At 36.0% G+C, this 21789-nt stretch overlaps 1 pseudogene; it reads left to right on the top strand.

Moving 5' to 3' along the window:
- Positions 1-214: 214 nt before the first annotated feature.
- LOC149564082 (amine oxidase [copper-containing] gamma 1-like) lies at positions 215-2443 on the top strand (annotated as a pseudogene).
- Positions 2444-21789: the final 19346 nt, after the last annotated feature.

The raw sequence follows: 21789 nt of genomic DNA, 5'->3' as shown, positions 1-21789 counted from the left end.
TTTTTTAGGATGTTATTGAGGTACTTATTTCATCTCATATCCCAAGAGTAAAATGCTCTTAGTATTTTTGTTGGAGTCTACTTATTCTGTTATGGTAATTATGAAGTACATGGTTCTAAATTTTTCAGTTTAGGACTTATCTGTTGATACTTGAATTTGTATGTTCACAAGTATATCATCAATTATAATACATGGTTTTAGCAATAATAGATTAATGAATGGTGGTCTGGCATATGGTGTTGGTATTTATCTTGCTCCTGAAGATTGCTCCTACCTAAGGTATGAAAGATTATGTTCAAAGATGATGTCTTGGTGGGGATTTTTTTAAATGTTTGAATTCTAGAATATTCTTTCCTTTAATATGCATATTCTTTATTTAAGAAGGAATGTTTGACTTACTATTATCGCTTATTCTTTATAGTGTTCCATTTTCAGACCTGGACATTAATGAGGAACAATATGTTGTGTTGTGGCAAGTTATTTTGGGGAAAGTTTGATTCCGACATCACCATTCCAAAGCATTACATTATTTGGAGCGCTCACATGAATACACACATTCTTCTAGAATATGCTGTCAATTTTAAGCCTCCTCACCAGTCTCAAGGGGAATAAAAGCTCCATATTCCTCATTTTCAAGAGGTTCCTTCTCATTTTGAAAGTTAAATACAAAGGAGAAATTCCTTTAATTCTTTTTTCTATTTTTGATCTAGTGAAACTGGTTCAATGCCTCAGAATCAATATAATTTCCTTGTTCTCATCTCCTCACTCTCTTTGTGTTGTTTAATTATTTTTACCTTCACATATGAATGAGTTGATTGCTATTCTAGATATGTATGTTTTCTATAAACTAATTGCAAGAAATTCCTGTGGTTTTCTCTTTCTCTTGGTATTTGTAGATTCTTTACATAATTGGTGTTATCCATGAACATTTCTTGACATTCTACTTGGACATGGATATTGATGGTAGAGACAACTCCTTTGTTCAGGTGAAGATGGTGAAGCATAGGGTGAAGGATGGATCAACTCCAAGGAAATTTTTTTGGACAATAGAGATACACACTGCCAAAACAGAGAAGGATGCTCAAATTAAGCTGAACCTCTATCATCCATCCAAGTTTCATATGATCAATCCATTGAGGAAGACAAAGATAGGAAATCTAGTAGGATACAAAATTGTCCCTGGGGGCACAGCCGCAAGCTTGATCACAATGATCCTCCTCAACTCTGAGGTTCCTTCACTAACAACCAGGTTTGTACTAGACTTTAAATTTCATTTCTCTTTTAAATGTTGGTGAACTTTTTCAGTAATTAGTGATGCTAGCATGGAACCCTTCCCTTACATGAAAGGTTTTTGACCTAAGCTATGAACTAGTGAGGTCACAAAAAAGGGACCTCATCCCTAGTTATCAATACCGATGCTCAAACCTGTGAGCACATTAGAGCATTGAAGGTGACTAGTGATGTTGGCATGACACTCTTCCAATACATGAAACATGAAATGCTTTTGACCTAGATCTATAAATCAGTGAGGTCACAAACAATGAACCTCATTCCCAATTATCAATATTGATGCTCAAACCTACTAGCACATTAGATTGTTAAAGGTAGAAAACTACGATCACAATGAGCCAACAGGAGTTTGACCCTTTATGGTCACAACAATATCACCATCATAAAACCAAAACACTATGGGATGAACCCAATCAGACTTTGAATTTCATCTCTTATATTTATTTTTTGAAATTAATGTTGGTATATGTGGCCAAAACCAAATTGTGCACTGTAGTTGGCCATGCCTATTTTTGTCCATTGTTTTTATTGAAGTTTATTTAGAATCAAAACTAAACATTAAGTCCGAATCTACCTAGCTTGATCGCACTAAAAAATTTTTCATATATTAGATATGGATAACTCCATACAACTATTGTGAGGAGTGGGCTGGTGGGCTGTATTCTTATCAAAGCCAAGGTGATGATACTCTAGCTACGTGGTTTGACAGGTAAGTTTGAATATCATGGAATTCATACATTTATAGCAAGTTTTTCATGGACACAAATAGACTAATTTATTTCTATAGATTGAATTGCTTTGAATTAGTTTCTATAAGTTGAACTTACTCAAATCTCAAATGTAAGAATCACTTTCCCCAAATTTCTATTAAATTTTAATAACCAAACTTATCAGATTCAATTTATAAAAGGGACCCAATCTTTATATGAAGCTCTTTAAGATTTTGTGTTTCAGGGATCACCCAATTCAGAAAAAGGACATTATACTCTGGTACACAATGGGATTCCATCATCTTCCTTGCCAAGAGGACTACCCAATCATGCCAATGGTCTCTTTTTCTTTTGAACTAAAGCCAAAAAACTTCTTTGAAAGAAATCCTATTATGAGGATTGCACCAATGTTTGACAAGGACCTTTCAACATGTTCAATGTGAGCTCCATGAACATTTTCACCTTTTCAACATTATGTTATGGTAGAAGAAAATAGCAAGGACACTCTTGGCATCATCTACAAGGAGCCATGGGGACAGTTCAAAGCAATATTCTTCTCCAAGTAAAAATAAAGAAGCTGGTAAAGGAGATGAAGCTGTTGGAATATTCAAATATGGAAAGAGTACTTATGAGAGGGGGGGGGGGGGGTGAATCATAAGTATCACACTTTAGCCAATAAAACTTTTAACTACGAGTAAATTGCATGCATGTAAATACATCAAACAAATATGAAACTAAACACATGCATCAACAACTCATAACATTGGAATTTGGTAACCCAGAAACCCTCCAGGAATAAGAAGGTAAAACTGGGGTGGGGATGGTACCCACAAAAATTACTACAGCAATATTGTTCAACCACTTCTGATGGTCTGCCCTGTTAAAGGCTTTACATTGTATCAATAGTGACCTGGTTAAAGGCTTTACAAACACTTAACATGAAGTGTCACCCTATTAAAGGATTTTAATCACCTAATTAAAGGATCTACAAAATAGCTGTTAAGCTAACCTATCACCATAGGATTTTCATTCTAATACAATTGCTAGAAATTATTAGGTATAATGAACCTGATAGATTACAATCCTTGATTGCTGAATGCAGGCACCTTTTTCACTTTCTCTGATCTTGATCCTTTTGTGATTTGATAATCCTCGCTTTTGAAAATAGTTTTTCTTGTGCACCCTTGTATGTCCACTCATATATCTTTACAACAAAATTTTGTCTTCCTTATAAAGACTTCAAGGACTTAGGGTTAGATATGGATCTACGATCCACATTGAATCTCAATTTCTCACTCAATACTTGTCTTTTACTGATTGGTTGCATGCCTTTATCATTTTTCTTATTGGCTGCACGTAGATTGAATAGGAAAGATAAAAGATTCGATCTCATCATTAAATCCTTCGAGATTTTCCTTATGTCGGCTGCAAAAATTGTTTGCATCATAGTTTGTGCAATTACAAACTCTTATGTTGATATTTTGAGTTACTTAGCTCCTGAAGCATTGCTGATGCTTGGCACATGTTGTTTCCTGGATAGCTCGACACCTAAACAAAACTGTATCACTCGACACTTGCTGTTACTTGGCACTTGTTAACACTTGACACTTGTTACACTCGGCACCTACTGTTACTCGACACTTGATATAGGTCGGCACTTACTATTACTCGGCACCTACTCTTTGTTCGGCATTGTTTTTTGGAAAGATGGTTAAGTGTATTGACACTCAGTTGTCAAATTTATTCTTTAAGCTAATAATCTCCCCCTTTTGACATGAGTGGAAAAAACACTTAACTAAGATCCTTAAGACTCCTTATTAGTTGATCCTATATGTACACTCAGTGAGTTCTGTCCTATTTCTGCATTCTGACTGATCAAAATTTTCTATCTCAAAATTTGCTCCCAAAATTAGCTATCTCCCTCTTTTATCATACTTATCATTTCATTCCTGTACTTAACTCCCTCATACTTAATCTCTTCTTATCACTCCCCCATACTTATTCTCCCCCTTTTTGACACTTATGTCAAGGGTCTTACAAGGAAATGCCATACTTGGCCAAAAATGTACTATTTACTTCAAGGAGTACCTTCAGAGTTGCATCCCAATTTGCTAGTGCGACATCCAATGTCTTATGCTGGATGGCAATCTCTTCTACTAGGTGTACAAGTACATCAGATGAAGAAAGATTGGGGTCTTTCTTGAGGACTAATCTGCATTTATCTACTCAATGTGAAGTAGTTCCAAATGAGGAGTTATTGATGATTGAATTTGCATCAATTTAGCTTTTGTGGTGGCCTCCTTTGCTGCTAATATAGCTAACTCTATTTGTGTGTGAAGTGATTGGGCAAAATGCTTCTCACTCTGAGATAGATTTGTGGGGAGTTATATGCTAGAAATCTTCAGATTGTTTTCCAAGCTCAGTATTTTCTGGCTAGTGTCCTGTGTGAATGTGAAAAAATCACACAACTTGTTGTACAGGGAAAAGATGTTTCCTAGTACAATTTTAACTGTTTTAATTTTCTTTACCAGTTCTTCTTGTGACAGTGCTATATCACCAGATATTTTACTATTTACCTTGCCTTGGAACTTCCTTTCTGACCATTCGAGCAATTTGGCGTTTATTTCTTGGTCTTCACTAGTCACCTGGTCAACTATATTAGATAGTTGCTCTATAATTGGTCTTGACTCATCTGGAGACTATAAGCAGAAAGCTTTTATGAATATGTCTTTGATTTCATTCAAGGTAAGCTTATGCTTGTGTTCTTTTCTTAGTGCTTCTTGTCTCCTTCTTCTGTCCAATGCACTTTGAATTTCATTGATCTTTTCTTCAGTAAGAGTGCTAGATTCATAATATGGGATCTTTGTTTCTTCATCAAGCTCAAGAATTCCATAGTGAAGTTTCCTGACTGCCTTTGATGAGCTCAAGCCTGGTGTCCTGATTTGTAGCTGTAACCCATCTATGCTTGGCTGCTGAAGAGTTTGTGTTGGAGTACCAAATTTTGGTAATGCAACCAGTGTTTGTATTGTAGTCTCCTCCTTCTTCTTTGTCTCATCTTTTTCTTCAGCTTGAGTATCCCTTTTATGATCGCTAGGTGGGGTTGAACTTGTTGGTTGTTCAGATGTTTCTTTTATTTGCCCTGCTACTGTACTCAGCATTTGAAGTGTATAAGTGACTACACTTGGTGGAGGTGGTGGTGGAAGAAATAGAATACTAGTAGTTTGTATGGTCAAAGGTGGCACTTGTGCTTTTACCTTGACTATCTCTGTTTTAACTTCTGGATTCTGTAATTCATCAACACTGACCAATACAGGATTTGAACTTAATTTTGCTACTAGTGATGATTGGTCAAGGATTTCTAAATCCTTTGCAGTTAATGGATTGATGTTTGGATTTGAAGTGTCTGTAACATCTTTTATTTTTATAATATTGTTATCATTCATTCACCCACCAAAGTTTCTCTTCTGTTAGATTTCATAAGGATCGACGGTCGGCGCGATCTTGTCATCGAAAGTTGCACAGGAGATAGTATCAGCGACATCACGCCTAATTGACGTGTGTTTGGTGGGTTCGACATTCGGCGGGTTAGAAAGTTCCTTGACGTCAGTGGGCACCATGTCGCTATTGCATATCAACCAAAAATTTCTGATGGCGACATAGCGCTCAGCGGAAATACTCTCGGCGGCAGGCAACGGGTTTTCACGGGCCGGAAGTTCCAAAGACCGGCGAGGCGCCATGGTGCCAACGAAAAACCAATGTGTTTTCTAATGGCAACATAGCGCCCAAATGGAAAGTTCATCATGACAAAGAATGACCAGACAGGTGGGTCCCGACGGTACTCCGCATGTATAGTTTGTCAGCCTGGCGTCACGGCAATAAATCAGAAGTAGCCGTGTGTAACCAGGCCGGAGTCTCTGTTAGCACAGCTAACACAGTCAAGGTTTATGATCTCCACCGTCGGATCGGCTTGGATCGACGGTAAGCGCCATCGCGCTATGGTGGAGTTGCGTGAGAGTTATGATAGCGACCTCGCACCCTGGTGACACGTGTTAAGTGGGGCCGTGTCGAAAGGCAATGCCAGGTGTGTCGACATGGAGGATGAAAACACGAGGTATGATGAGTCTTCACGATCATCAGATTTGGTTGCATCGAAGGTCAGCGCCATCTTGCTATGGCGGAGATGCACGGGTTTTAACATGGCGACATAGCGCCCGTGCACCACGTGTCCTGGCGGGGCCGCATTTCATGCCGCCAGATGCAATTAGAGTTGGATGAACGACAAACCAATGAATAGATGCCATGTATTAGTGGGCCCAACAAATCACGAGAGAAGGAGGGCCGCGAAAAGGTCAGGTTTTGGGACCATCAGATTAGAAGGGATCGGCGACAGGCGCCATCTCGCCATGGCAAAGTTGCAGGATTTTTAGTATAACAACATGGTGCCCTTTCGCCACGTGTCAGTAGGGCCAAGTCTTGCCAGGATGCATCACTAAGTGGTGCCAAGTGGAATGGACCCGATCACAGATTGGAAAGTTCGCGGCAGGTTGAAAGTCTCACGGCGGGCAGACTGCGTCGTCGAAAAGGTATACCGATGGCGGTTAGTGTTACGGTGAATAAGGAACAACCACGTGTGCTGGGTCAAAATGCAGACATGAGGTGGCACTAGATCTTCAACGCGGCTAGCGCAGTCAATGCCAGCAGTGTTTCACGGGCCGAGAAAGGTAGCAAGGACGGTAGGTGCTATGGTGCTAACAGAAAACCCGTGGTTTTTCCGTTAGCGACATGGCACCTAAACGGAAAGTGAAGGTCGCAGCAGGATCCTCAGGCAGGGCGGGTCCCAGATGGTTATGCTTCATCACAGTTAGCGCAGCTGGAAAGTTTTTAGTACACCTTGGAGCCACATCTACATCAGACAAGAGAAATTCACAGTGGGCGCTATGGCACTATGGGAGGTTCCCCTCGATTCTCGCATAGCGACATAGCACCTAGGTGCCAATTTAGGTCAGGTTGCCAGGTGGATCATGAGTTCAGAGGTCCCAAGGAAGAATGTGCAGAGTATGGCAAGGTTTTTGATCGTTAGATGAGACTGAATCAATGGTGGGCATTATGTCGCTATCAAGAAGTTGCGCGAAAAATGCCATAACGACATAGCGCCCAGGGGACCCACCACGTTCTTAAGGATAGTGCATCAAACACAGGCCACACAATCAAAGGGAAATCCATGATAGGCGCCATCGCGCTATGAGAAAGTTGCGAGCTGTTTACGATGGCGACATAGTGACTGAAGGACACGTGTCCTCGTGGGCCCAGAGAGGAGGCACAGAAAGTATTAACAGTTCAGGGGATGGCTGGTAGTTTGTGTTGTGGTTAAGGTTGGAGACTTCGCAGTTAAACATGACAGTCTGGGGTTGGCGCGGTTAGTAAATTAAAATCTAACCACTGGGCGCTATGGCGCTAATGGAATTTTAGGGTAAATCCTCCATAGCGACATAGCGCCCAGTCAAGTAAATGATGGTCAAATGCGTTAAGATGATCGTAGGTGGAAAAATAATGGGGAGTGATTGGCCCGCGTGGCCCAGCTGGTTGTTGGAACTTGGTTGACCCATTTGACCTTGCTGTCTCATGACTCAGAATGATAAAAAATTCACGTTTTTTGTTCACAATCTGATTCTGTGATCAATGCCACCCACTCTAGAATGAATGCTAAAGTAACGAAGGGACTTTCCACTCATTGTCGATCCATCTACCTGGTCAGAGAGATTTTCATGGTGCCATTTCTATCTTCTCGAGGTTCTCTTTCAGAGGAATATCAGATTGTCTTATACCTGCACCATGCTCAAGTATGATCTTTGATCATATTTTTAGTATGGGGAATTAATGCCAGTGGTTGAGTAGTAAATGTAGAAGCAAAATCCCAGTTATGCCTAAACTATAAAGGCAATTTGGTAATTCTTTCCTAGGGGGTCGACTCTTCCTGGTTTTCCCTGCTACTGCTTGCAGACTTGCAGTGTAGAATCCCTATGTCTCTGAGCTACATAGTATCCTGTGTCATTCTCTTTAGTGGTCAATGTGCATGTGCTTCTTTAGCCTCTCATTGATGCATTATTGAGATTAGTGGTCCACATATTGTATCTATCTTTGGCCTATTGGATAATATACAAGTGAAATCTCCTTTCCCTGGTGTCATTCAGTTAGTTTTCTGATCTGTATGTGACTATTGATCGATATAAGTCTGGACGTGTATGAATTTTGTATATTACCCTAGTTTTGTAATGCATATATGGGTAGGAATGAGTCTGAACACTCTGTTTTGGTGCATCACTGCCTTAGATTAGACTAGGTAGATTTTCTTTAACGCTCTCTTTCTCCCTTTCCCTTTTGAGAATAGATAGGTGCACCCTGACAGTAAGAGGAAGCCGGCCTTCTCCGGAGACTCAACCTCGTAGTTCAAGTCCCACAGCTTGGAGGTTGTTTCCATGTTTCACTAGGTTGTTCTCGTGCTTAGGCCTTGGACAAGGGTGCAAACCTAAGTGACAACAAATATCTGCAGGTGTGATGGTGGCATGAGGAGGACTAGGAGGAGATACCTATGTGTCTTGCATACTTTGATCTTGTGGCTCAGCTGTATCTTTCTCTTCCTCTTTCTCCTCTATATGTGCCTTTTCTTCCTTTTCTTCTTTACTCTTCTTCTCCACTTGTTCCTTCTCTTTTTCTTTGGTTCCTAACACCTTATTTTCCCTTGTCTTGGCACTTGCCTTTGCCTTATATTCTTCATTATACACATTTTCTATTTTCTTGTAAACTATTTTCCACAATCTTGCTGATTTTGTAACTACCTCTTCAATTTTATTCTGTAATATGCTGAATGCTCTATGCTTGGGAGTGAATCTATTATTATTCCTTTTTACTGCATTTGTTACTTGATCTTTAGTCAAATCAGGAAACAATCTAGCTAATGTTGACTCCCTTATCTCCTTTTCCATTTGTAAACAAAAATGCCATTTATCCTCTACAATTTTATAAAATTCTTTTGGCATAGATTCATCTAATTCTAGAGGTGTGTGCTTATATTCAGCCATCATAGCATACACAAATTCCTCTAATTTTTTTTGCTCTTCTTTGGTGAGCTTAGAAAAATTCAGGTTCTTTAAACCTTTCAAATCATCATTCCTAATTTTTGAACATAATTTGTCAACAATAGTCTGAGGTTTGTGTCTTACCACTTGAAATTGACTGTTGCCCTCTGATTCTGTCTTCTCCTCATCTGTTTCAAGTTGGGGAATCAATTTTCTTTTCTTAGACTCGACAATAGTTTTCTTTGAGTCTTTCTTCTTTCCTTTTGCCTCCTCTTGGGCTTTTTGTGTTGCAGCCCTTGTGGTAGGTCTCTTTGGTGCAAGAGCAACTACTTTCTTCCCTTTGGATTGAGGAGCAGGAGGAGTTGTGGCTTTTCTTTTAACTGGTGCTTCCTCGGGTTCTTCTTCCTCAACACTTTCCTCTTTATCTTCTCCTAACCCTTGAGTCAGACCTTGAGGTTTATCTCCTCCTTCTTCAATGTCTTCTCCTTCCTGTTCTGCTGTTTCTTCCTCTTCAACGCCAAATTTTCTCTTGATTTGTCTCACCATTTTTTCTTTCTTCTTTACTGCAGAAGCAGTCTTCAAATCTGTTATCACCCTTGATTTAACAACATCATAGGTTCCAAAAGTTTTTGCATTTTTATCAGCTTCTTCTGCAAGTAGGGCTGTTATCACTACAGAAGCTTGATCAATATCAAGTTCATAACCTAGTGGCCTAAGCCATCTTACTCTAGGTATAACTACTTGTATATAAGTATAATCTATATCTACAAGAAAACAAATGTCCTTTTCATATTTCTTAGTCAATGAGACTGGAATCCTCATTCTTTGTTTCATGGACTTTTTGAAGTCCTCAAAATAACTAGTCATTTGGGCATCAAAATTTTCACCCATCTGTTCAATGTATCCATTGATTTGTTCAACAATTGTTTTGTCTGGACTCCATATTACCTTACCCATAGAAGGGAATTCTTTCATCAGATAGAAAAATATGCACATCAAAACTGATCCAAATTTGCACTGAGCTCCCTTGCTCTTCCTTATAGCTCCCAAATTTTCATTAATCTGTTGAAACATGAGCTCCGCTAGATCATAAGTGTGATCCTTTATTATTATCTTTTATGCAACATCAACTGCTATACAAGGTACACTATTTAACCTGCTTGATTGATAGAATTTGTGTGAAATGATTCTCATAGCAAAATCTAGTAGGGGATTTGTGATTGCGTTGATAGTCATTCCTCTATTGTTCCATTTAGCACCTATGTTTTTCTCTATTAATTCCCTTTTGTCACTTCATAGGGTCTTTGGCCGATCTAGGGTTGGAATACCAGTAACCCTATGAATAGTTTTCTTGGTGAATTTTACTGACCCTGATTCTAACCAAAAAGCTCCATCATGTATTGTGCTCAAAACTATCCATACCCATTCAGTTTTGAAAACAATAAAAAATTCTAAGGTTTTGGTTTATCCTTTTCTTTCTATTATTGAGAACTCATCTTTCAGTATTTTGTTCTCACATAGTTTGTCACATGCATTATAGATTTCTAAATCTCCTATGGCTCCAATTTTGTAGTTATAACATCTGCGAACATCTTGGACCATAATGACTTTATCCGGAATAACTGATAATGCACCCGCAGGATCATTCTTGTATGCTACTTCTGGAATGGGCTTAAATTCAGGTTGTTTAACTTCATTGCTGACTAGCTATATCTCATGACTCTCTCTACCCTTAGTGGTTCTTGACCCAGATGCCATTGTTTGCCAAACTAGGGTTTACAATTTGAACAAGTTTATAAATTCTATGTAGCTTGGCACTTAAGTAAAATACCTCAAATCGATGAAACTTATCCTGAATCGCTATTGAAATCTTCACAAATGGCTTCTGAGCTGATCTTGATCTTCTCCACTCTTCTTGGCTTTGCTTCTCGTTTGAATGGTGAGAAAATGATTGAAAATCAAATTTATGTACCCTTCAAAATAGAGTAATTAATGCTTAGTGCGTTGCCAACTATTTACTCAACACCTAAAGGGTTTCAACATGACTCGACACCCATTGTGTTTCACTTTGCTCGGCTCCTATTGATATTTCACAGCTCGGCATCAACTATCAACTTGATCACTATTAACAACTCGGCACCTGAAGACAACTTTGACAGATCTTGCAAAGTTCTCAATTTTGACTTAGCATCTTTGCTTATGCTGATTTCTTCTTTGCAGTTCTTCTATGTCTTGGGACTGATTTATGATGTAACTTGGTTTATTAATCCCACACACTTATTCTTGCTTAATTTGATGAAGTGTGATCACTTGACCTATTAGGTGAACTGATCTCTGCACTTGATGTGCTATACTCATCTTTCTTCTTCCATGTCTTATTCATTTCACTTCTGATATGTCCAACATCTATCTTTGCCTTTCCATTGCTGAACTTAGAACTTGATGCCTTTGACCTTGTTGGGCAATTCTTGCTGACATGACTAGTTTTTAAGAAATTAAAACATGTAGTTTGATTCAACCATCTTTTGTAGTTCCCTCTAAAATGTGTTCTTATGCAGTTCTATGGTATATGTCCATATTCTTGACAATAGTGACAACTGTACCTGGTGTTGTAATCCCAAAATTCATGGTTTGATGTTTTTGCTGGTTGATTTAATGTCCACATAGGCTTTGATCTACATTCAAAAGCTCTATGACCATACTTTTTGCAATTATAACAATGTCCATCAAATCTTGATGTCTTAGTAGTTTTAGTTTTGCATTCATATGCTTGATGACCTTTCTTCTTGCATCTATGACAATGGTTTATACTTTTAGGTTTATCATGCTGATGGGCATTCTTGCTTCTACACACGTTAGATGCATGTCCTTTCTTTCCATAGAAATGACATGTAGGTTTAAAATATTTTCCTTTATCACTTCTTTGTTCTGCACTCTTTGATGATTCTCCAACTTCAGTGCTGTTGTATCCAAGTCCTGATGTATCATGGGTTGATCTTGGGGATTTCAGTAATTGCTCAAAATACTTGATGGCTTCACTTGACTTGTTGAGATTCTCTGCCACCTCTCTTTCTCTGTTCAATTCATTCTACATTTGTTCATTTTTCATCTTCAAAGTAGAGATCTCAATATCTTTCACATTGAGTTCATGATGAAGGTTCATCATTTGGGCAAGTGTATCCATCTGCATGTTTGAGATTCTTGTCAATTCAGTACATTTTTCTTCAAGTCTGTTTGCAAGATTTATTTTGTCATTTTCCATCATGACCTTATCATCAACTTCTCTTTTCTTTTGTTCAGTAATTTCACATGTCACTATGGCCTATGATTCATGTTCCATCTTGAGAGATCTTATCTCCTCTGTTTGAGCTTTATTTTTCTCCATCAGTTCTGCTATTGCTGCATCAAACTCTTTAGTGTCTCCGTTGGAAAATATGTTGGTGGTATCAATCTCTTTGTAATTTATCTCATTTTTGGCTATGGCTAGATCCTTCCTTTTTTTCAATGAATTTCTCAACTTGTTTCTAAATTCCTCCAAGCTATGCAGAGCAAGTTGCACATCTATCACCTAATTTTCAATGATCTTTCCAAGTTTGAAAGCTTCCATCTTTAGATCTTTTCCTCCAAGCTGTTAGGCTTTTCCTTGTGAGAACCTGGATTAGCTCTGATACCAATTGTTGGAATATTCAAATATGGAAAGAGTACTTATGAGAGGCGGGGGGGGGGGGGGGGGGGGGGCTGAATCATAAGTATCACACTTTAGCCAATAAAACTTTTAACTGCAAGTAAATTGCATGCATGTAAATACATCAAACAAATATGAAACTAAACACATGCATCAACAACTCATAGCACTGGAATTTGGTAACCTAGAAACCCTCCAGGAATAAGAAGATAAAATTGGGGTGGGGATGGTACCCACAAAAATTACTGGAGCAATATTGTTCAACCACTTCTGATGGTCTGCCCTGTTAAAGGCCTACCCTATTAAAGGATTTACACTGTATCAATAATGACCTGGTTAAAGGCTTTACAAACACTTAACATGAAGTGTCACCCTATTAAAGGATTATAATCACCTAATTAAAGGATCTACAAAATAGCTATTAAGCTAACCTATCACCATAGGATTTTCATTCTAATACAATTGCTAGAAAGTATTAGGTACAATGAACCTAATAGATTACAATCCTTGATTGCTGAATGTAGGCACCTTTTTCGCTTTCTCTGATCTTGATCCTTTTGTGATCTGATAATCCTTGCTTCTAAAAATAGTTTTTCTTGTGCACCCTTGTATGTCCACTCATATATCTTTACAATGAAATTTCATCTTCCTTATAAAGACTTCAAGGACTTAGGGTTAGATATGGATCTACGATCCACATTGAATCTCAATTTCCTGCTCAATACTTGTCTTTTACTGATTGGTTGCATGCCTTTATCATTTTTCTTATTGGCTGCATGTAGATTGCATAGGAAAGATAAAAGATTTGATCTCATCATTAAATCCTTCGAGATTTTCCTTATGTTGGCTACAAAAACTATTTGCATCATAGTTTGTGCAATTACAAACTCTTATGCTGATATTCTGAGTTACTCAGCTCCTGAAGCATTGCTGATGCTCGGCACATGTTGTTTCCTGGATAGCTTGGCACCTAAACAAAACTGTATCACTTGGCACTTGCTATTACTTGACACTTGTTAACAATCGGCACTTGTTAACACTCGACACTTGTTACACTTGGCACCTACTATTACTCGGCACTTGATATAGCTCGGTACTTACTATTACTCGGCACCTACTCTTTGTTCGGCATTGTTTAGTGGAAAGATGGTTAAGTGTATTGACGCTCAGTTGTCAAATTTATTCTTTAAGCTAATAGAAGCTTCCTTACAAGGGGCCAAAACACCTTCCACTCCATGTGAATCACACAACTTCTCAACATCAAGGTCTTCCACATACCAATCAAATGAAACTGATCTCTCTGACCTTGTTGATATGGACTATGGTAAAGTGTATGATATGTAATTGTATGATGGAATAGAGAAAATCTAGAGCACCACTATAACTTATAATATAGAGGGATGGTGATAGTAGTTAGTTGGAGGTCGGTTCTGACATTCCATCCATCCCTTTTTGGGTACATGATGATAATTTTATTTGGTGGTTGTTTTTGAGCAACATAATAGTTCTATTCACATTATATATCAAGTAAATAAATGGCTTGACATTACTTCAAATTTTCATGCTATCCATTTCTTTATATAATCAAAAGGCTTGAAATGTGGAAAAATGTTCACCATTAAATGGGGACAATCCCTATGGAAATTAACTGAACTTAGTTGAATTGTGCAATAATAAGTCATGTTATGTGTACCCAATATGTTAAAAACATGAAAATAATTCTTTTTATCATATGTTTTATCTTTTGGTGGGCCCTATCAGCCATGGATTGCCTTCATACAATGTACATGATTTGTCTCAATCATATAACTAACTATATATTCTTCATATTAGTTACTCTTAGTGTTTTTTAGGCATTCTATAAAATAGTTCACATGCCTTGCATATGATATGACATTTTTCATGCATCCTGCACTCTCTCTCATCCAGTTGATGATGGATTACGCAGAGTGATCTGAAACCATGATGCTAAAAAATACACAATCAAATCCAAAATGAACTTGCACCACAAATGGATTATGGAAATCTGATATTGGTAAAATTGCATGCATGTCTACCAGGACAATCACAACTTAAACATATATTTGTCCTAGTAGACATGCATGCAAAATTAACAATATCAGATTCCCACAATCCATTTGTAGTGCAAGTTCATTTTGGATTTGATTGTGTGTATTTTTTAGAATCATGGTTTTAGATCACTCTACATAATCCATCACCAGTCAAATGAGAGAGTGTAGGATGCATGCAAAATGTCATATCATAGGCAAGGCATGTGAACTATTTTATAGAATGCCTGAAAAAAAATTACACCTAGCTGTTGGTGGAAATTTCCACCTTCATTGGTCGAAATTTCCACCAATGCCTAAATTTTTTTCTACCTTTGTTGGTGGAAGTTTCCACCTTCATTGGTCAAAATTTCCACCAACGCCTAAATTTTTTCTACCTTTATTGCTCGAAATTTCCACCAATGCCCAAATTTTTTTTCTACCTTTGTTGGTCGAAATTTCCACCAATGCCTAAATTTTTTCTACCTTTGTTGGTCAAAATTTCCACCAATGACCAAATTTTTTTCTACCTTTGTTGGTCAAAATTTTGACCTTCATTGGTCAAAATTTTGACCAATTCCTAATTGAACTTATGCAATGGCTTTGGAAGGTTTTCGACTAATAGGTTGGTTGAAATTTTGACCAACTAGTGAGTTGGTCAAAATTTTGACTATAAAAATATCGACCAATGGGTTGGTCAAATTTGGTCAAAATTTGGTTGAAAACTAGGTCAAAAATTTGACCAATAAAGGTCAAAAAATGAACCCAAATGTACTAGTGAGAGGTTATGTCATGTTAACTTTGATAACTTGGTAAGTATCAATAACATGAAAATAATTAGAGGTTTGCCTAAACTTAAGAAACATGACAATAAGAAATGCAAACAACATCAATTAGGCAAAATGAAAAAATCTAGTTCTAAAAGTAAGACTCACATCTCTAAAGAAATTTTGGAGATTGTTCATACTAACTTGTGTGGACCAATTGATGTGCAAAGCTACAAATGAGACAAGTAAATTATCCTATTTGTTGATGATTATTCTAGGATGATGAAAAATATTTTTCTAAAATAGAAATATGATGCTTTCTAAATGTTTAAGTGGTACTTAGCTAGAGTTGAGAAGGAGATAGGCACAAGCTTCAAATGTCTGAGATTTGACAAAGGTCAAGAATTTACATCAAATGAGTTTGAGATGTTCTGTGATGATAAAGGAATCAAAAGACAAACTTTTGCACCTAGGACCCCTCCACAAAATGGAATTTCTAAAAGGAGGAACATATCTGTAATGGACTGTGCTAGGAAACTCATGATGGAGAAGAATGTTGCTTTGAAATACTAGAGGCTATAAGTACAATTGTCTATACCTTGAACCATGTGCAAGTCAAGAAAGGTATTCATTCAACACCTTTTGAATTATGGTATGGATACTCACCCAATGTAAAATATTCTAAGATATTTGGAAGCAAGTGCTACATTCTTAAAGATTTTAGGAATGAAAAATTAGATGGTAAAAGTGAAGAAGGTATATTCCTTCGCTATATCACAAGAAGTAAATCTTATAAGTGTTTAAATACAAACATTAACAAAGTTGTGGAAAGAGAAAATGTGAAGTTTGATGAATATACAAAGGTACATGAAGCTGAACCTATGAAGGAACTTGAAGAGTACAAATCATTTGTATACTTTTATGAAGGTATGCCTACTGGTAAAGATGATGTAAACCAAGTTGGAAATTAACAAGTTTCAATGACTGGTGAGTTATATATAATGAATGCCAAGTTGCATTCAAGAACCGAGCTACAATTAGGAGTTGAGTTAAAAACATAAGATGAGGCACATTCTAATTCTAAAATAAGTATACATGAAAGAGATGCTAAATTACATGATATATAAGTACATAGTAATTCTGAAGTTGATAGACTTATTGAAGAAATAAGAGTAGAACCAAGATTATCAAATTATGTCAAAAGACATCACCTTGCTAAAAAAATTATTGGAGAGAAAGATGCTAGACCAATGACTAGAAATAGGCTGAGAAGTGATACATGTTTGTTGAGCATGCATGAGCCTAAGACAGTGAAAGATGTTTTAGGAAATGAGGATTGGAGTAAAGCCATGAAAGAAGAGATTGAGTAGATTGAGAAGAACAAGACATGGACTCTAGTTCCTAGACTAGAGGACAAGAATGTGATTGGAACCAAGTGGGTGTAGAGAAACAAGTTAGATGAAAATGGTGAAGTCACAAGGAATAAGGAAAAACTAGTTTGCAAAGGGTATGTACAAGAAGAAGAAATAGACTATGGAGAAACATTTTCCCCTATTGCAAGATTGGAAGGAGTAAGGACTTTTCTTGCTTACTCTACATACAAATGTTTCAAAGTTTATCAAATGGATATGAAGTCAACATTTCTGAAAGGTATATTAGAAGAAGAGGTTTACATATAACAAATAGAAGGATTTTTTGATGCTAACAAAAAGAACATGGTATGTAGACTACACAAAGCTCTATATGGTTTAAAACAAGCCCCAAGAGTATGGTATGAAAGGCTTCACAATTATCTTGTGAAGATTAGTTTTGAGAAGACTAATGATAAAAGAAATCTATACTTGAAGATAGACGGAGGTAAAGCTATTATACTAGCTAAAATTTTTGTGAATGATATCATACTTGGAGGTCAAGATAAATTATGTAAGGCATTTGCAAATGAAATGATGAAAGAATTTGAGATGTCTATGTTTGGAAAGATCAAGTTCTTTGTTGGTTTGCAAATATATTAGATGAAATATGGTATATAAATCACTTAGTCTAAGTATGTAAAGGAAATATTGAATGTTTTTGGATTGGAATATTCCAAACTAATTAGCACACCTATGGTGATAGGACACAAGTTGTTAAAGAATGATGATTCAACTAATGTGAATCAAACATTGTATAGGTTTGTGATTGGAAAATTGCAATATGTAGTACATAACAAACTTGAAATTGCATTATATGATGGGATTGTTGCAATATTCTCTACAAATCCTAAGGAGAATCATTTGATGGTTGTTAAAGAATAACGAGATATCTAAAATGAACAAAAGACTATGGTCTACACTACAAGAAAAATAAAAATTTGAGTTGAGAGCCTGCACTGATGTTGACTAGGTTGGAAACATTGATGGTAGAAAGATCACAAGTGGTGGAGCATTTTTCTTAGGAAAGATGTTGGTCACTTGGACCAACAAGAAATAAAATTACATATCTCAATCTATTGTTGAAGTTGAATATGTGGCTACTACAGTAAATTATACAAATATTGTATGGATCAAACAACTACTCAAAGGTATGAAGGGAGATATCACTAAACTTATGATAATTTATTGTGATAATACAAGTGCTATAAATATAAAAAAGGATCCTATGATGAACACAAAGAATAATCACATTACAATCATCACTACTTGAGAGAGTTAGTTCAAGACAAAGAAGTGAGGATGGAATATGTAAATAAAAAACAATAGATAAATGATATCTTCACAAAAGCTTTACCTAAGGATGTTCATATGTATCTAAGGGGTAAACTAGGGGTGATACCCCTATCCAAAGCTACCTAAGAAGCATAAGTAGCACCCTACATCAACTGAGCTAAATGTTGTATTTTACAACTTGATGCAATGTATATTACTTTAGGAGCACCTAAAGTAATGGAGTTGAATTACAAGATTTATAGTCACATGAAAGGTGACAAAGGGAGAATCTGGAATTGATTATATCTACATACAGATATGACAAGTCTTTGGCACTATTTTCAAAGAGGGGGAAATAACTAGACAAAGGGAGCAATACATATACAAATACCTAGTAAGAGGAAGAAAGCATTGAGAGAGATATAAGAACAAAGAACAAAGAGATAAATACTTTAAAATTAGAAAGAAGAAGATATGCTCTAAAGAGGGAGATATAAGAAAGAGGGACCCATAAAGGAACTTGACAAAGCTTACATTACCCTACATAGAGGAAGGACATATACTACACTGATAGAGGGAGAAATTTCAAAGATATATTTTCCTTTTGGTATAATTATTGGTATTTGTTTGCCATCAATGCCTAAGAGGGAGATTGTTGATATAAGATTGTTTTGAAGTGAAGAACTTGTAATGAAATACTCATTATTTTGTTAATGATGTCAAATCTGCTACTTGCTGGTGAGACAATTTCTTTTTTGGTCTGAAAACTATCATTTAATTGATTGATGAAGATGATTTGAAAAGATGAGATAACAATAGCACCTAGAGAAAGGTTGAGTTATTTGGTATGTATAAGAAACACTAAGACCAAGTAAGACATTGATACTATAGTGTATTGCTTATCTACTTAAAGTCTAGAATGAAAGATTACTCAAGTTAAGACTGGAAGAAGATCAAGTATGAAAAGTGTCTGCCAAGCCTTACCAAGTGGTTAGTGCAAGCCAAGAAGAAATCAATAGAAGCTAAGTGATTGTTAGTATATGCTGAGTAAAGTTTAGTTGGTTTCAAGCATCAATAAACTTTAGTGTTTTCCACGTAAACTAGTGTCAGAGTGACAAAAAATAATATTAAATCAAAGCTTTGATGAGTTTGAGTCAACTATTTTATTTTCTTGAATTGTGTGAAGCATGTAGAAGATGACTATGATGAGCTAGTGGCACAAAATTCAAGGTAAACCATTTTGAGGGAATTCGAGGAAGATTGTAGAAGAAGTTTCTAAAGGAACCAAATGGAAAAGTGGGTAGATTCATTATATGGACTACCTAACCCTAAAATAGATGATTGTGGCTAAGCAAAAAAAATCTAAATTCTCTATTTATAGAGATAGCTAGTTAGAGGAAAAGGTTGTCATGTGTGAGAACCAAAGGAAGAAAAGGAGTCTAGGGTATTGCTTCATTCAGTGGTCAAACAAAAGTGTCTGCAATTAGCATGCAAAGCAAGAAGGCTTAAGTATACTAATGCTTGAAGTGTGAAAAAGATATCAGAGATGAGTGTCTGAATACTGAAAAAGATCTATAATCAGCAAGTGAGTTGTAATTTGTTATTAGATCAAACCTTACTATTACTTCTAGTCATTGTATCAGTCTAGGGTAAATCCTTTGGATTAACATTGACCTAATAGTCATTTGTAAATCCTTTAACTGGGTGACATTATAATGGAATGGTCTAAAGTCCTCTAACAAGACTCACTCCTAATAGGGTGAGAATTAGTAGCATGCTACTAGTAGTTTTTCCCAAATTGGAATTCCAAGCAAAATCCTTGTGCCAAATTGTGTGAATGTTCTTACGTTGTTTCATGTTTACATTTTTACAAAGTTGTTTTGACCTAAGAGAGTAACCTACAAAGTTTATATATTGTATGATCTAATGGATGCATGCATGATAAGGTTTTATGGATATGCATCTACTAAGCATTGAAATTTTCTATTTGTACATTTGGACCTTGGATAACTGATTCATCCCCCTCTTGGTCATTCTAAAGAATTCCAAAATGTATATATGCATATGTATGCATACATATATATACATATATATGCATATGTATATATACATATATTATATATATATACACATTTGCATATATAAATATATGTATATATGCATATATATATATGTATGTATACATACATACATATGTATGTATGTATATATATATGTATGTATATATATATGTATACATATATATTGTAGATATACATATACATTTGCATATATATGTGTATATATGCATATATATATACATTGCATATATATATATATATGTGTATATATATATGTATACATATATATTGTAGATATACATATACATTTGCATATATATATATATACACACATATATATTGTAGATATATATATACATTTGCATATATATGTGTATATATGCATATATATATGTATGTATATATATATATATATGTATTTATGTATATATATATATGTATGTATATATATATGTATATATATATATATTGTAGATATACATATACATTAAATTTTTTAAAGTACACGTGAACTTGTAATATATTAAAATTTAAGTTCATATGTGTGTGTGTGTGTTGTTGATCTTAGATTAGTTTTGACAATTAAGTGTCAACACACTTAAGAAATCTACTAAGTTCATGCCAAGTTAATAATATATGCCGAGTATAATAGATGCTGAGTTGCAATGAGTGCCGAGTCACTCATGTGTCGAGCAAATAGTAAGTACTGAGCATTTCAAATGCTGAGTGAATAGATGATGCCAAGTAAGTTCAAGTGCCAAGCTAGATAAAATTATAGTATGTGCCGAGCATTAGTATCAACAAGTGCCAAGTAACATAGAATTGACCTAGTTGTTTGTGATGGCACAAACAACTATGTAAACCATTTTTGAGCTGACATATGGATAGATCTCAAAGCTTTGAAGATAAGATCAAATCTATTTGGATTCCCTATGTGGTCAACATGCAACCAGTCAGAAAAATGGAAGGAATTGAGCATGAAAGTTGGATAAATCTCAATTTTAGATTTATACCTAACCCTAAGCCAATAAAGTCTTTTTAAAAAGAGATGAAGCCCCATAATTCAGTGTGAGAGAAAGCATTAGAGAATGCATGTGAGAAGGTAATGATAGCAGTGAAAGGGGTGAATTGATCAACATACATTCAAGGTGACTTAGAAGAAGGATAAAATTGTAGAATCAATTTTTAGAATAGGGGATCAAGGATACAACAATTCCATATTAGATTAGAAAGGATTAAGAAGGACATCTTGAGATCTAAAATCAACAATATCATATTATAAGTGTATCAGATCAAACATTCTACTATACTTTCTAACAATTGTATCAGCAAGATAAAATCCTTTGTATTAAGGTTGGCTTAACAGTCATTATGAAATCCTTTAATGGGGTGACATTCCAAGTGAGTTTTCTAAAGTCCTTTAGCTAAGCAAACTTTTAATAGGGTGTTAAAATCCTTTAATAGGGTAG

This window comes from Cupressus sempervirens, chromosome 4 (genome assembly GCF_028749045.1).
Source record: "Cupressus sempervirens isolate cs-2001-9-10 chromosome 4, ASM2874904v1, whole genome shotgun sequence".
Lineage (NCBI taxonomy): Eukaryota > Viridiplantae > Streptophyta > Pinopsida > Cupressales > Cupressaceae > Cupressus > Cupressus sempervirens.
This window is presented reverse-complemented; position numbering and strand designations above follow the sequence as displayed.